The sequence below is a fragment of the Engraulis encrasicolus genome, chromosome 6 (genome assembly GCF_034702125.1).
Source record: "Engraulis encrasicolus isolate BLACKSEA-1 chromosome 6, IST_EnEncr_1.0, whole genome shotgun sequence".
Lineage (NCBI taxonomy): Eukaryota > Metazoa > Chordata > Actinopteri > Clupeiformes > Engraulidae > Engraulis > Engraulis encrasicolus.
Genome location: NC_085862.1, coordinates 22,678,702 through 22,695,119, shown reverse-complemented (window position 1 = coordinate 22,695,119; position 16,418 = coordinate 22,678,702). Strand labels below are relative to the sequence as shown.

Sequence of the window (16,418 nt, the reverse complement as noted above, 5' to 3'; positions counted from 1 at the left end):
GACCTTCCCCCTCTGCTCTGCTCACCCTTGGGCTCTCTACACCTTATTCCCCCTGGTGCCCCACACATAACGCCATCTTTAGCCCCAGCTCGCATTCACGTTACAACATGAACATGGCACATTGGGCTACCAGCCACCAGCGCTAACGCAGTGGGCAAACAACCACATGGGTGTGTGTTAGCATCGCACGTGGCCTTCTGAGGGAGGATTATCATTTTGGGGGTTCCCTGCGCATCCAGCAGGAAACTTGATTTAAAAAGGCACAAAAGCACAAAAACCATGATCAGTTTTCATTAAAATCACAAACTTTTATTTAAGACAACCCAGAGAAGGGACTGCAGCTACCAAAAATTAGCCTCCCCATTGTACTTTTTGTTTAACGTTGTTAGCTGGCAAAAACCCAAACCCCATATATTGGCTATGCAGAAAGAGAGGCTATCCAAGCTAGCAACACTCACTTCCTCTCCAGACTTCTCTAATTTAGCAGGCAGGGTGACAGCCAAGATGGCAGGATTCAAGGCTTACTTCAGCACCATTTATTTTCTTCGCTATAGTGCTAATGAACAGGAACACATGTTCTAAGTTGAACCGACTTTTTGGTGCCAAGATATGTGAGATTTGTGGTTCTCAACACCCTAACAGACATATAAATTGTTGACTTCTTGTAGAACTAATCCCATTGCCATGAGCATATGGTTACAATGTTTCAGCTGTACCATGTTTCATTTAAGTTTCAGCCTACATTTAGCTTGTGTGATATATTGATGTGGTTAAACTAAAATTACATTTGCGCTCAGAAAGAATTATCTTTAACATTGGTTTCCATAAAATAATGATTAGTCTAGTAGTTTTATGCATCACTGGTCTACAAAAACAGATGCTGCATTGGTATCTATGTCCAAACGTGTGGTCACAACTACCCTACAAATGTGTTCTACTGCCAACATACTGATAGAAATCATAAATATATGTAAAAATAATTTTGCATTGCAACAACATAATTATTAGGCCTATACATTATTTTAATCACATTGCTCAGTCTGTCAAAAAAACATATCAATTGCTTTCACCAAATGTAAAGTAAATATAAGCATAAATAAGTATATATATTGAACATAATTCTGTGTAGATTTGATAACACATCTTCACAGAATTATGTTCAACCTACTTTGCTTGAAGCATAGCCTACACTGCACGACAGTTTACAGAGTTCAGCGAGGATATTAATGTGGGAAAACGAGCTGGATTGATTTGACGCCGGAATGTTTCACTATACAGGTTCAGGTAGTAAAAAAAAGTCAATATTCAAATCCAGTTCTGTCATTTGGCGAGGATCTTGATTTCTAATTCTTAACATAATGGCACCTTTGTTGTGACCACAGATTATTCACTAGAACTGAACTTGGTAAATATCTCTTTCCTCTAGAGTCAGTATCCCGATGCATTACAGTTTGTTCATTGTACCTTTGAAATTCCCTTTCAGGACTTCTTCAATGGCTTGTGGAACCAGGTGCCTTTGATCCGTCCATTTAGAAGTATTAAGTGTTCTTATGGTTTTGCTTAGCAGGCTAAATTAGCCTGTCCATCTTTGTGACAGTTCAATGAAATGCGCCCATGCATAAAAGAGAAGCCCTGGAACAACTGTAAAGCGAAAGGGGGACTTGAAAAAGATCTTTGACGATTGACAGTATCTTTTTCACTTAAAAACTGAGGCTTTGTGCACGACTTCAATTACTTTGAAAGGCTTCCCTTGTACAATTGTTCATAAACAACCTTATTACGTCAAGGGGATTTTTTTGTTGCTACGTTTTTTATGCATGTTTGGTATCATGCATGGCACACTTATAGAGGGACCCATCGCAGGAGTCATAAATCCCTTCACACAGACACCTCTAAAATTAGTACTGCAGCTGCTTGATGAATGGACACATTAATTGAAAACCATCAGCATGGGTGAAAAACATGATGCATTTTTTTTGGCCAAGGGCCGCCGGCGCGCACACAAGACAAGATGATAAGCCACTGAAAGAAAAATGAGAGCAAGTGAGGAAAAATGGAGAGATACAGACACTGGGGAGGGCGGAAGGATGGAGGGAGGGATGGAGAGATGGAGGGAGGACTTGGGACACAAAGGACAATGAAGGGATTGAAGGTGATCTCCCTCAGGTAAGCTCGGCCCTGAGCCAGCTCCTCACTCTAGCTCACAGGCAGCCCTGAATGGGAACAGGGGGCCATGGTCTGTCACACACTTTGATTGGCCCCTGCATATTTGTGTAACCCTTTCAATGACATGCAGTGTGTGTTCAGATGTACGGTAAGGTAGAACCATCAGATTAAAACAGCAGAATTAAGGGAATGAATGACTTGAAACTGCACTGTATGAGCATGAGATTAACATGATTTTGAAACGGACTGACAAAGTTCTGATAATGCAAAGTATCTGAGACAGTGAAAATGAAAAGAAATATCACAATAGTTACAAATCGTAATTATATCCACTACACTACATTCACTTCATCAAGAGAGTGAGCATTAAAGGACCAGTTTGGTCAATTTCAACATGCAGTTGTAATGCTCACACTACCCTGGACTTGTCAGTACCTGAGGTTTTTTTTCTTCTTCTTCAGCCTTTTCCGAGATCTTGGTCATTGTCATGGGGGCAGTTCTTTGTTTATATTTCATAAAAACATTTTTATTTATTCCCAAAAACATCCGAAAGGTTATACAACATTAGCAGACAACTAGCAAACAGCGGTACCTTATGGGAAAATATTTAGAGTAGGCCTATGTTAATTAAAAAAATTTTTTTAAACAAACGCTGCCCCCATTAGAATAGCTCATATCTCGGAAAGGGCTTAGCCGAAAAATGTTGCATCACCGGGTACTGACAAGTCAAGGGTAGCATGAGCAATACAACAGCATATTGAAATTGACTGAACTGGTCCTTTAAGATTAAAATTCAATATTCTAAGAGGTTTTAGGTTATCCTATTTTTTCCCCTAACGCTATTATGGAAGATACAGTATTTTTGACCACAGAAATTCTACAGATCAGTGGTACTGATGGCATTAAATAAAGTGAAAATAAATGCAATACCTAATTGCTACATAAAATGAAATACCGAAATCACTTTAATTTAGACATCATATTGCTTGTCATATTGTTTCATTTTGTGAAACCATTACTCCCAGTTCCATGAAATTGAAGTCTTTCCAATACATATGCAATAATCCACAGTAATCCTGAACATTTTCTTCAGTGCACACTGGTCTGAATACACAGCTATTGTTGGTATAGCTATACTATAGCCAACTCATTAAAACTCCACATTCATACACACCCCAAGAGGAGGTAATGGCAGGAAACAGAGATGGGAGATGAGGCTGCGGGCTGTCGTGGAGCCTGATGCTATGGTCCGCTCTGTGTTTTCACTTGCGGTATTTAATCTGAAGCTCACTCTTCAAGGCCCTCTGGTGTTGTGGTTGGGGCGTCTGTGGAAGAATGCTATGCTGTGACCAGTCCCCTCTCCCCTTAACCACTGCTTAGCATAATTAATTTGATCGCGCCGCACTAAAGGCTCCGTGCCTCCCTGCCTTCTGCCACTGTGGATCACATCGCCCAGCCAGCCACAGACTTCACGCTGCACTGGCCACTCATGCCAGACCAGGGCCAGCTTCGCTTCGGAGTAGATGTGTTAAGATTACCACTGCATACCACAGTGGGTTACATGGGGAAGTATACAGCCTATTTGTCAAATTACATTTCTTCCTTTGGATAAAGTATAATCTTCGGCCTACTCTCTATGCACAATGATTATCATTAATTAAAAGCCACAACCATGTTTAACTTGTGCACCACATTATGTGCACTGCATTAATCATTTTGAATAGTTTTTTAAATATTATACTCCACTGTACATGATTTCTGGACAGTATAATACAGGATATTTGTTTGAAGTTATTGGGGAAAAAACAAGAGCAATAACATGTAATAAGATTTTGTGTAAATCAATACATTGCCAAAAAAACGCTTAAAGTTCTTTAAAAACACACACACACACACACACACACACACACACACACACACACAAAGCCCACACAGAGACTTAATTGTCATCTCAAAAAAAAAAAATTCTCAGTAATCTTGAAAGTGATTCAATACATTGCACGAAATGCATATCAAATTTGAAAAAAGAAAATCCTTTCCATGTGTAGAAAGAAGGGGGAAAAGGTGTTTGTTTGTTGTCCATTTAATTGGACAGACAGCAGAATTCAGTATTTTTTTCCATTTCAGAAAGCAAGCCGTGTATAAACATATGTTCACCAAACTCCAGCAGATGTCCCTGTCGTGGCTCCTGCATTAGCCCGGGTGAAGCACGCGTGCCACAGCAAGGCCCTTTGTGCTCCCCCGCCACCGGCACTTTTCCCCTGGCTTAACGTTTCCATGTTGTGCAGTCTGAGCAGATCTGCTCGACTTCCCTTCGCTTCCCTTTTCCCCCACTCCTTCTCAAAAGGTCAGTGCATTTTAAACTCTGAATCGCCTACAGTTTTTTTCTCTTCTTTTCTCTCATTTCCACAAAGACAGAAGAGGAAAATATAGAGATAAAAAGGGCAGCTCATATTCATACTCGGGGCAAACGTCAACACGGGTGTGGGAAAGAGGCCGTGATCATGTTAGAGGCTCATCTCCAAGAATGAATAATGAAGTAGGAGGCCAGGAGAAAAAATACAGCAAGTCGGCTGCAACATGATCTCCAAAAATTCCGTGCTCCTGGACACGGATGTTAAGGACACAAAATCTGTGTCCAGGAGCACGGATTTTGCCAACAGAATTATTTTCCGTGATGGACACACAGAAGTGCTCTCTCTATACTCCCATAGCTCTATGTTTCCACAGTCTTGTGTTTTCTCAGCATTTCTCTAATTTCAAATATTTTTTCTCAGAAAACATTTCTTACTGACAGGTTAGGGTTAATTGTTTGTTTAATTGTTTGGGAAACAATTCTGTGTCCAGGAACATGGAATTTTGGCAAAATCCGTGCTCCTGGACATGGATTTCGTGTCCTTAACATCCGTGTCCGGGAGCACGGAATTTTTGGAGATCAGGCTGTCGGGATGCATGTATGTGTGTGCCAGCTGCAGCTTGCCCCCGTCTTGGCATTTGTGTGTGTGTGTGTGTGTGTGTGTGTGTGTGTGTGTGTGTGTGTGTGTGTGTGTGTGTACGTGCCTCTCTCTTCTCTCTCTGTGCAGTGCAGTGGGCATTATGAATACATATTTTGAGCAGAAACATTACATCCTCACAAACCTGGTGCATGCCCCCCTTACATCGCATCAGAGATGGACATTAATGCACAACAGTTGCACGCCCCCCATAGAAAAACAATAAGTGAATAGTCCCATTAACTAGTTTTTAATGGATAGTGTCTTGCCATTTGAGAGAGAGAGAGGGCGAGAGCGAGAGCGAGAGAGAGAGAGAGAATAAAACATCCAAAAGCACTTGACAAGCTGTGTTAAGTCTTTGGCCAGGATACGTCAGGGTCAGTGGCTTGAGAGAGACCTTGGCTGCCTCCCCAAGGAGCCTGAAAAACAGCCTTGCAGCCAGACCTCAGTCCTGGGGATCCTCAGGTCTGGCAGGAGGCTGACTTGCTACAGCCAGTGCAAGCCCATAGCCAGGACAGTGATTCATTCTGTGACCGGACCCAAGTCCTGAAATTTGATACAATCATGTCACCCTCCATTGGCCAAATTAAGGCATTATACTTGATATTTACGTCATTTTAAAGTGCAATGTATGCAAAAACCAATTAAAGATGAAAAATCCGCACTCACAAGATACGTCTCATTATTTATTTATAAATTACCACCATGTCCACAAGCAAACGCGTTTCGGCTCTCAAGCCTTCATCAGTGCATGGTATGTGAGTGCGGATTTTTCATCTTTAAGTTGATACCTTTTATCGCGCACCCAAAGTCATTCATTTTTCCAAAAAGTTGAGCATGTCCTCTGACAAACTTGTAAAAACCAATTACACATACCAACAGAGTGTGAAGAAATAACATTACATTATATGCATAACATTGAACTCATTCAGAATTAGCATGTTAAATGACTAGCCTTGACACATCCAGCTTTCCCTTACCATTAGGCTTGGGACGAGTTGGGTATCGGATTGCATTTTTTCATTTTTCCAAGTACCCCCTGCAGTGTGCTCGCGTACCCCTAGTGGTACACGTACCCCTGGTTGGGAAACACTGCTATAAACAACACTCAACGTCTAAGTCGGCTACTCTGAGTGAAATTAAACAGACTACGACTACCCTACCACTGTCTCAGCATTACAGCATAAGCACAGCACTCTGTCACACACTGCTGTCACTCACTTGCTCCTTGCCGATACAACAGTGGCGCCATCGGCAACTCGGTGAGTAACGAATCAGAATTAGTCAGGTTCATTCGGTTTGGATTCTAGCTTTCTCTGGATTTCTTTGAAGTGTTGGAGAAATATACATTTTTGAAAACTGTAATGTATAAGCAATCAGGAAAACAATGTTTACATTTGAACAGCTGTCTATATGTTGGCCATCTTGGATTTTTAAAAATGGTGTCCCAACAAACTACATTTTGTAATTTCTCACCTTCTGAATAAGCTAGAACATTTTGTTACCACACTAATTTATTTGACCTGGTGATTTATAGTATTTACAAGTCGATGGATGTCTGTCAAAGCCACCATACAAAACATCCCCGCTGGAATAGGCAAAACTGGTGCAGTACATGTCCATCATTTTGTTTTACGTGTCCAGGCTTGCCTGTGCAAAGCCCACTGCTACAGTGTAGCCAGTATACAGGAGCAGTGCCACATATAGCGCATTCAGGCCGACTGAGAACCGTGCTGAAGCCCGTTCCAGCACCTAATTGCGAACCGACCGTCGTGTTCACGCCACAGATATGTGCTTTCGCGAACCGGAAAATTGGTTCGCAATGCGAACCGGAAAGTACAAGGTTTTTCTCTGCGAACCGTGACGACAGCGTAACACAGTCACGTGCGGAAAAAGTTCAGAGCCCGGTATGAACACGGGCGGTTCGCAGACAAGCACCTTTGTGCCGAACGTAACTGGTGCCACACCGACACCGGCTCCGTTCTGGTCGGCCTGAAAGCCATAATAGTGGATGTATTGAGTGTCAACAGGTGCCAATTTTGGCCATCTCTGGTGACGCAAAAACCTTTTCTAGCGACTTAAAGGGACACTGTGCAGGAAATGGTCAAAAAAGATACTGCAACTATGCTGGTCATTGAAGCTAGGCTCCCTATTGCCAAATTTGATCTTTACATGAAAGTTTACAGTAATAAACAAATATTTTCTAGTACGGTCCAAGTACAGTCCTTTTTGCAGCTAAAAATGGCTATTTTGGGAAATTCAAAATGGCGGACCATGGAGAAGATCCCACTTTTCATGTATGAAAAGTGCAATTTTTCCAGTCATAATGAATGCTTAGAATTTGATGGTGGTGGTAAGTATTCATGAAAAAGGTAACATTAGTGAATGGGCAGTATGAATTCTGGAAATAAACAACTAAAAATCTCACGCAGTGTACCTTGAAGCATTTTTTTTGGTGAATCTGGCGACTTTTAAAAACTCGTCTTTTCAGGGACAAAATCATTGTTTTTCAACATAATTGTAACTCTACGCTGCTGTCAGGAGCATTTCCTACGGTTAATCAGTGCTGCAGATAAGCTCTGATCTCCAAAAAGTAGCTAGCACTTCCCTTTTGTGTTAGCGACTTTCTATCTATGGCGATGTAGGACCGTTTAACAGACATGTCTGACAGAACATCCTACTGTAGGATAGAATTACAATGTAGGACCGTTTGTCAGAACACCGGCGCAAATCCTACCGGTCAACATCGCTCCACAGAAAACAGGTACCAGACGTAGTGCGGAGCCAAGTCTCTTAGTATGTAGGATGGTGCGCGAGGCTAGGAGGTTGCAGCAGTACAAAGAAAAACAGCACCAACTAAAAACAAAGCAGATAAAAGTACTGGGGAATAAGAAATACAAGGATAGACAAGACAAAGGCTCAGAAACATTGGATGTCCTAAAGCGGCGTACACACATAAAAGCTAGCTTTTCGCTTGCTCGCCTACTCGCCATTCTTTCATGGAACGTTCGCTGAAAGTTCCCGCGGCTTTAACTGCAAATGAACAGGGGAGAAGTACCGAACTCTGCATTCCAATTTGTTAATCGCTTACTCGCCTAGCTCGGAGATAAAATATTTTCAACTCGGGATCCGCCCACATCGCATCGCTTGTACAGTACTCGCCTACTAGTCTCGCTGAAACACATTGACATTGTATTGACTTAATTCGCTGAGCGAGTAACTAGCAGCGACGTGTGTGTACGGCCCTTAATCCACTGATCCTACCCCCTCCAGTCCATACTATCCTACCTCAGTATTTCCACACTATTGCACACACCCAAGCCACCCCACCACCAAACACATTCATATTATAATACAGTTGAGGACGATATTATTAGCCCCCCTCCTGAAATTAGACATCTCTCTTGATTTCTAAGTGAGAAGGACCATTATGAACCGTTTCTGTTATTCTGGAAACAAATACACTGATGGAGATAATGTCCAATGAGTTGAATTTGGATTTTTCCATTTTCACAATGAGTTTAAACAAAAAAGGGTAAAAATGGCAAGGACAAAATTATTAGCCCCCTTATCATTAATAGTCAATAGAGTGCCATGTATGAACCAAAACTGACATCAGGCACTTTGATTAGTTGTTAACTATGTTGGCACATGCCCTACCAGGGATTTTGGCCCATTTTTTCATTGCAAATACTTAATCTGATCCAAATTGCATGGATGTTGAGGATGGACATTCATTTTCAGCCCTCCTCAAACACTATCTAAAGTATTGAGATCTGAACCACAACATGATCATGGTTTTAGTAACCTTGAAGAACAGTTGAACAATTTTGGATGAACGTTTTGGGTTATTATCTTTTTGAAAGATCCAGTGAAGATTTTAGCTTCCTCTATGAGCATATTTTTGCATGGTCACCTTCCACATTTTATGATAATCTTCTGTTTTTATGGTGCCGTACACCCAAACAAGGTTTCCTCTGGCTGAGGCTGCCACAGAATGATGCTTCCACCACCATGTTTAATTGTGGAAACCATGTTGTAAAGTTTTAAGGACTGTCCCTTTCTTCACCTGACAGAACAGCCTGATCTCCAAAAATTCAGTGCTCCTGGACACGGATGTTAAAGGATAGTTCCGGCGTAAAATGAAAGTTTCACCATCGATTTCCCATGCCACATAATGTATCTAATGATGAGCCATTCCGGGCAATGCCGCGCCGTTATGGAGTTAGCTTATTTTAAGCTTTTTGGCGAAAAACGCAGCCAATGCATCAAGGCGGGGCCAATTTGTAAATATTATTTTCTGATGGTTCCCCGCTATAAACAACCTCAAAAACGCTACACACTTCATCACAAAGCTCCTGTCAATCAAACCGAGGCACAGAGAAGATCATCCGACCACACAGTCTTTCTAGGTGTCTCACTGTTGCAACTCTCTAGTCTGACCCGGATGCAGGCTACTCGGGAAATCGATGGTGAAACTTTCATTTTACGCCGGAACTGTCCTTTAAAGGTAGGGTTGGAGATCTTTGAAAAACGGTTCCTGTGAGCTATATTTTTGAAAATACACAGCCCGCCTCTCCCTTCAGCCCTCCCCTCAAAGCCACGCCTTCAAAACACATGAACGCGCATGCAGTCTGTCAAGTGTTCGGATTATCCCGGGAACCCACGAGAGCTCACGAGGCGGGGGCGGGCTAGAAGCCACGACAAATCGATTAGCCAAGCTAACTTCCAGCCATGGCACTGTCTCCGGCTACGGTAAGAATGTTCAACATCACAATAAACGCACAGGCCGTCATGGTTGCCATTTCAAGAAATATTGATGACAGTAGATGTATACTAGATTAGTTATTGAACTTGACTTGATACGTGTTACTTAGATATCTCATTCTAACTTCCTAACACTGATGACAGATGCTATACTGTCATCCCTAGACAGTAGTTCTAGCCAGTAGCTACAGTACTGACACATGGATTTATTTTGACAGATGTGTACCGCAGTATACATTTTACTATTGTATTTATATATACCCGACACCACAATCCGTAGTGTTTTAGGCTATGACTTCAGATTTCACTTGGGTTGTCGCACGCGCAGACACAGGGACAGAGGGAGTAAAGAAAAACAACCGAACTGAACAACGCTAATGAAATTGTTTTGGCTGACGATATTTTCATATGCTTTAGACCTTCCACGACCACGAGAGCTCCAGCTCTGACTTTCCTGGCCCATCACAATCATAACGACCTAACAGCCCAGTAGGACCGATGGCCAGAGATGGAGGAGGAGGAAGATAGACGCAGCAGAGGTCGGGGGTATTGATTAGGGAGACTCCAACAGAATTGACGCCCTGCTAACTGTATGTACATTCATCCCTCAATAACATTATGTCCTGCTGTATTCCTCCAGATGTGTAAGTATTGTAATGGATGTTATCACAACGGATGTACTCTATATCGCAACACGAGTAGGCTACAGTACACCTGTTGTGATAACTATTACAATATTTCTACTCCTATGAGTAGTAGTGTGATATTACATGGTTGTAGGTACACAACACCAGTGGTAGTTCAAGTACATCCATAAAAGCCCATCTACTTCATACATCTGTGTAACCCCTGGCACAACACCAGTTTGTAAGAAATTGACTGAAAACGTTGTATGCATATAATTGGCACATCTTTATTTATATACACAATTGCTTATGTCCATATTGGTCTTATTGTCAATAGAGTTATTTAGTCCCCATCATCAAATAGAAAATGCACTACATAAAATGTATTTATTGCTTTGCAGGCCTTGATTCAATCATTGAATTTGAAGCAATCCCATCGGTTACTGCAGCGTGCCCTGACCCGTGACCCCAGTTTGATGTTCGACTTGGCACATGACATCTGGTCCTCAGTCACAGCCCAGTAGCACAACCAACCTGGCGCCTCTGCGCAATCTGTAAGGAGATGCCCATGAACATTGAAAGGAAATGCTGTGGTGTTCTCAGTTTTGATAAGACTTTGGGCTGATGTAGGACCAGGTGAGAGAAACGGTCTCTTCAGGCATGCAGCCTACAGACAGTATGGGGCACTTGAACAGGGCTGACGTTGTAATACACAGTACAATACCCAGGATTAGCCAGGGTTACCCTGCTCCACTAGAGCAATATAAAAGGTTTATACAGAGTACGGTATAAAACACACAAACCGGCAGTGTGCAGAGTTTTATTATTTTTCATTATCTGTAGGAGCATTCATCTGTACATCTCACCTTTTTGGTTTGGAACCATGTTTGTCTTGTTACCATTGTTTTTTTCATACATAGAAAATAAATGCAACCTGTCAAATAATCTTCTGATTGTGGTCTTGTGGAATATATAAATTATGTAACCATGCATTTTCAGTCAGAGACTGAATTAAAAAAAAAGCCACACAGTCAAATTGTGTCCACCAATATTTACTGTCATTGAAATGTATGGACAATTTAAACAATGTATTACACATGACACTAGATACATTACTTTATACTATATTTACAGTTGTCATTACCACACAAAAACTCTGGGAAGGTGGGTAAGTGCAGCAACTGTGAAGGGCCTAGTCTGAGGTTGGAGGCGTAAGTGCTGTAAAAAGATAAACAGAATTAGAAATCACATATCTGACAGTAGCTCCAGTGACATTTTAAATGTAAGTAACCTGGGTTGTTGGGGCAGGGACACCAAAAATAACTCCTTTATCTGGGCTCACCTGGTTGTGATTGTCTGCGGTCAGCCATCCCTCTTAGGGTAGAAAGTCTTCTGCGCAGGACGGTGCCCTGAAGGTTGACGTTCACAGTATGCAGCCTTCATGTCCTGGAACTTTTATTGTGCAATTTTCCATATCTGTAACAAGCAATGTGTTAGACTATATTAGGGCTTCATTACATCAAATTACACAGCAGGGTTTTACAGGGTGTTGGCTACAGTCCCAGGACCTAAGTGGACTTGTGTGCCTTGCTCAAGTGCACTTCAGCTGTGGATGGAGGTGTAGGTAGGGAGAGGTAAGGATGGGATTTCAACCTGCTTCTCTCTGATCTTAGGACCACCTCTCACCATCAGGTGATGACTGGCTGCTACCTCAAATTTCATTCATGGCCCTAGTTATGTTCTGTAATCAGCATTGTTTTTACCTTACACAAATAAATGTAAATGCATTCAGCACCATGGGGGGCTGTGAAGACCTTTGAGAATATTTGCAGAACTACATACTGAATTGAGCCATCCGCCTTTCTCTTGGTTGGTGTGTTGAGATGGTGACTGCAGTCCAGGCTTCTTGGATTGGAGGAGAAAAGCTGTGGCTTTTACTGGCATAAGTATGTGGTTGTGGAAGGACCCTGTCTGCTGTTGACCTGAGGGAAAAAAGAGCACAAATTGCATATTAGCACAGAGCCCATGCTTAGACCATAGACAGATAAATCATCTGGCACAATCTGCATGCAACCAACAGAACCTAGAAAGAGAAAGATTAGCAGCAATACACAAAGGGGACAAGTATACAAAAAACATGCAAAGTGTTCTGATAAGGTGCATGGAGGTAGTCTGTGTTGATTCCAGCAACCTCAAAGACTGAAAAGTGTCCCAGTGTGTTCAATTGAAAACTTGGCGCGTGCGCGCGCACACATAGGAATATCATAATTTAGTGCAGTGTTTCTCAACAGGGGTGCCGGGGCACCCTGGGGTGCCGTAGGGCCCCCTCAGGGGTGCCGTAGGGCCCCCTCAGGGGTGCCGCGGAAACGTGGCTGATAAATAAATTATATAACATAAAACATATTTGTCAAAATTGATAAGTTAATGTTAGTCAGTGGAATCTTTGATCTGCCATTTACGCACAATAAAGTAAATATTGGTCACCCCAGCTGCAACTTTGAACGTAGGTCGTGCGACTAGGTTGTGTGTCTCCAAATGTGTTACATTCTAAGCTTGTGTGGTATCGGATGTGATGCTATATTACGGCTAGTTGGTTTGGGGTGCCTTGAAATTTTTCATGAATTGAAAGGGTGCCTCGCCTAAAAAAAAGGTTGAGAAACACTGATTTAGTGTATCAATTACAACTACAGGATCTGTTCGCTTTTGTCAGATAGAACCATTGCTTTTCAAAGGCAGATCATTCCAAAAAGGATAGTATCTGCAACTGGACGAAATTACACCCACACACATGAATAAAATAAACTACCAGTGTGCGGTGATTCATTCTTCATTTACTTGGCAGCCTTGATATGTTGTGATACAGGAGCAAGGAACAGCTATGGAAAACACCACACCTTGGAATGGACAAAGCAGAACATTTCAATATAACCAGGGTAAAACAAATAATGTGTCGGCATCTCCATGTGATCATTCAGTGTAGCCATCACAATAAAGATCTGCCGTGTAGCCGTCATGGTCATTAGGTGGTATTTATCAAATGCAAAACTACCGTCTTCTCAAAAACGACATCAGCGAGTTAACAACATTACACCCACAATCATGTAAACATTTGAAAACCCAAGGCAATCTATTTTGCAATGCTGGAGCGGCGAACAGGTGCTTGTGCTTGCTACTATTACCAGAGTCATACAACAGAGACGTACCAAAGCAAAACATGCAAACGATATATTTTTTTTAAACCACTAGAAAGACATGGGCTTTGCTGGTCAAAGTAATGTGTGCGTAAACATGGTAGGTTACTTACTACGTGGTGAATCAGTATTTAGCAACTGAACGCGGATGGAGAAGGGGTGCTTCCGTCCTCCTCCCAGCTGGTTTGTCTGGCTCGTTCGCACAACTAGTAGCAAAACACATAAGAGTAACCGTCTGAGTTACACATAGCAATTCTGAAAACGTGTTCATGTGCACAGAATAAATGCCACAGGGGGGAAAAACACAAAAAAACAAAGCGATTGAGGTAGCAGCTATGTTAAGCAAGGTAGCAGCTAGATATGTTGGAGCTTGAGCTAATCCTCTGACCCCTCTCAATGGATACTTGCTTAAAAAAAGACACCACTGTGTCCTAAACCAATTCACAAAATATTATACAGACAAATATATTATCTCACCTCTCGATTCGAAATATGGTCACCAAAGCGTATTTGAAGCCGCTGCCGTAGCCGACATCTGTGTCCAAGAGTGTCAGGTCCCATTTCAAATTTTCAGCCCGTGTTGGAGTCTGGTCTTGCGAGTCCGATGACTATGGGAGTATGTTATCCTGACATGGTTAGTCCAGTGTTCCAAAAGCCAAAGTTCTTCCTGTAGCTCTGCAAAAGCCACCAAAGTTTTCAAGTAGCTCAGCCTGCTGCTAACTCTAGTTACCTTGCTACTAGCCGAGTGATGATGAGCCTTGTCGCGTGTGCATGAATGATAGGGGCGGGGTCGGTCAAGTTCACGAGTCGGTGAACGCGCAGGGAGGAGGGGTGAGTGCTGGCGGTTGATGGACGTGTCAGAAACCAATAGAAGTGATGATGAGTATTACTTCTATTGGTTGCCGTTTTCTTCTGACTACGCCCTCTAGACTGGACCAAAAGATTTCGGTTTTTTTCCAAACACTCTATTTCAATGGGTGCTATGGCGTCATGAGGAGTTTTTCAGATGATATGGTAAAATATGTGCCAGAAAAACATCTCCTATCCCACCTTTAAGGCAGTGTTTCCCAACCTTTTTTGTCTTGCGTACCCCCTAAGCCTTTTTGCCATACCACGAGTACCCCCTCACTCATGCTCTATATCCCAATGTGACTATGCTACATACATTTTTTCATTTTTCCAAGTACCCCCTGCAGTGTGCTCGCGTACCCCTAGTGGTACACGTACCCCTGGTTGGGAAACACTGCTTTAAGGAACGAAATCCGTGTTAGGAGCACGGATTTTGCCAAAATTCCGTGCTCCTGGACACGGAATTGTTTTCCGTGCTCCTGGACACAGAATTGTTTTCCGTGATGGGCACACGGAAGTGCTTTCTATAGGCTATTACCACAGCACTGTGTAACTCTATCATTAGAAAATACATACCAAATGCTAATCCTAAACAAAATAATGCTATAGCAATTTACATCGTGCCCTGACCAAAACATTCCCTAACCTTAACCTGTCATTAAAGACATGTTTTTGACAAATACCTTTTCCAGTTTGTTGCTAGGCTATCAAATTCATATAATGTATGAAAGAAAACTAGCTGTGCCCAGACCAAAATAATCCCTAACCCTAACCTGTCAGTAGGGGAAAAAAAAGTTTGAGAAAAAAATATTTGAAATTAGAAAAAACACAAGGCTGTGGAAACATAGAGCTGTGGGAGTAGCCTATAGACTGAGTGTCCATCACAGAAAACAATTCCGTGTCCAGGAGCACGGAAAACAATTCCGTGTCCAGGAGCACGGAATTTTGGCAAAATCCGTGCTCCTGGACACGGATTTTGTGCCCTTAACATCCGTGTCCAGGAGCACGGAATTTTTGGAGATCATGTAAAGCTGGGCTTACACTGTGCGACTTTTGCCCCGATTTTGCCACAATTTGGCACTCGCACAACTTTTGGAGAGTCGGGCCGATTTCTTGCTCAATAGGTCAATCGTGAGTCTCGCGACGTGTAGTGTACATGGGGTAACGACAAGCGATTTCACCTCAAGATCGCGCAATCGTAGGCTCGCAAGGAAATCAAAACTGTTTGAAATCCTGGTCGTGCCTCGTGAGTAAATCGCACAGTTAGCCTAAAGCAGTGCTACGACCCGATTTGACACATCACATGCACAAATTAAAGGGAAAAAACGTTTTTTTTGCATATGGGGCCTTATTTCTGGAGTAAAACACATCACTCTACACACCCATACCACTTTTTTCCCATTTGGTGCCGTTTGGAAGATATTGTGTCAGACGGTATCCACTCAACGGTAGCCGTAGGGGCAAATTTCCGCAATATAACCAAGCCCATAAATGAGTTGTCCCCACTTTTTAAAGATGGCCTCTCAACGTCATTTAATTAATATTGCCGTGTTCCCAATTGTTATTGAATGTGTTACGCGTTGGTCCTGTTTTAAAAAACGTTCTGGTTGCTTTGCTTCAAGACGTTTTTGCAAGCTGGCAAGGTGGCTTGTGGAGAAACGAGAGGGTGTTCCGTGTTTCTCGTGGAAATGCGTCTCTGATTGGCTCACTCCTCCTGCTCTCAAAGAAACGCGTCTCTGATTGGCTCAGTCCTCCAGTCCTTGGAGTGAATGTAATGGGAAACAGAGTCGCCACTTCTCCGGGTGGTACTGCACTATAGGGGCGCC

The 16,418-nt window shown here is 42.4% G+C and overlaps 2 long non-coding RNA genes across 4 annotated transcripts; one reads left to right on the top strand and one right to left on the bottom strand.

Annotated features, from left to right (window-relative positions):
• Window positions 1–9,673: 9,673 nt before the first annotated feature.
• LOC134450910 (uncharacterized) lies at window positions 9,674–11,497 on the top strand. Of its 2 annotated transcripts, XR_010035168.1 has the most exons (3): window positions 9,674–9,914; window positions 10,344–10,516; window positions 10,954–11,497. It is a non-coding gene; the product is annotated as an uncharacterized LOC134450910 (long non-coding RNA). The 2 variants fall into 2 exon arrangements; XR_010035167.1 differs by having other exon boundaries at window positions 9,674–10,516.
• Window positions 11,498–11,586: 89 nt separating this feature from the next.
• Window positions 11,587–14,772, bottom strand: LOC134450912 (uncharacterized). 2 transcript variants are annotated; one of them, XR_010035170.1, is made up of 5 exons: window positions 14,221–14,772; window positions 13,857–13,949; window positions 13,359–13,446; window positions 11,895–12,534; window positions 11,587–11,770 (listed from the first exon to the last, which is right to left on the bottom strand). It is a non-coding gene; the product is annotated as an uncharacterized LOC134450912 (long non-coding RNA). The 2 variants fall into 2 exon arrangements; XR_010035169.1 differs by lacking the exon at window positions 13,359–13,446 and having other exon boundaries at window positions 14,221–14,769.
• Window positions 14,773–16,418: the final 1,646 nt, after the last annotated feature.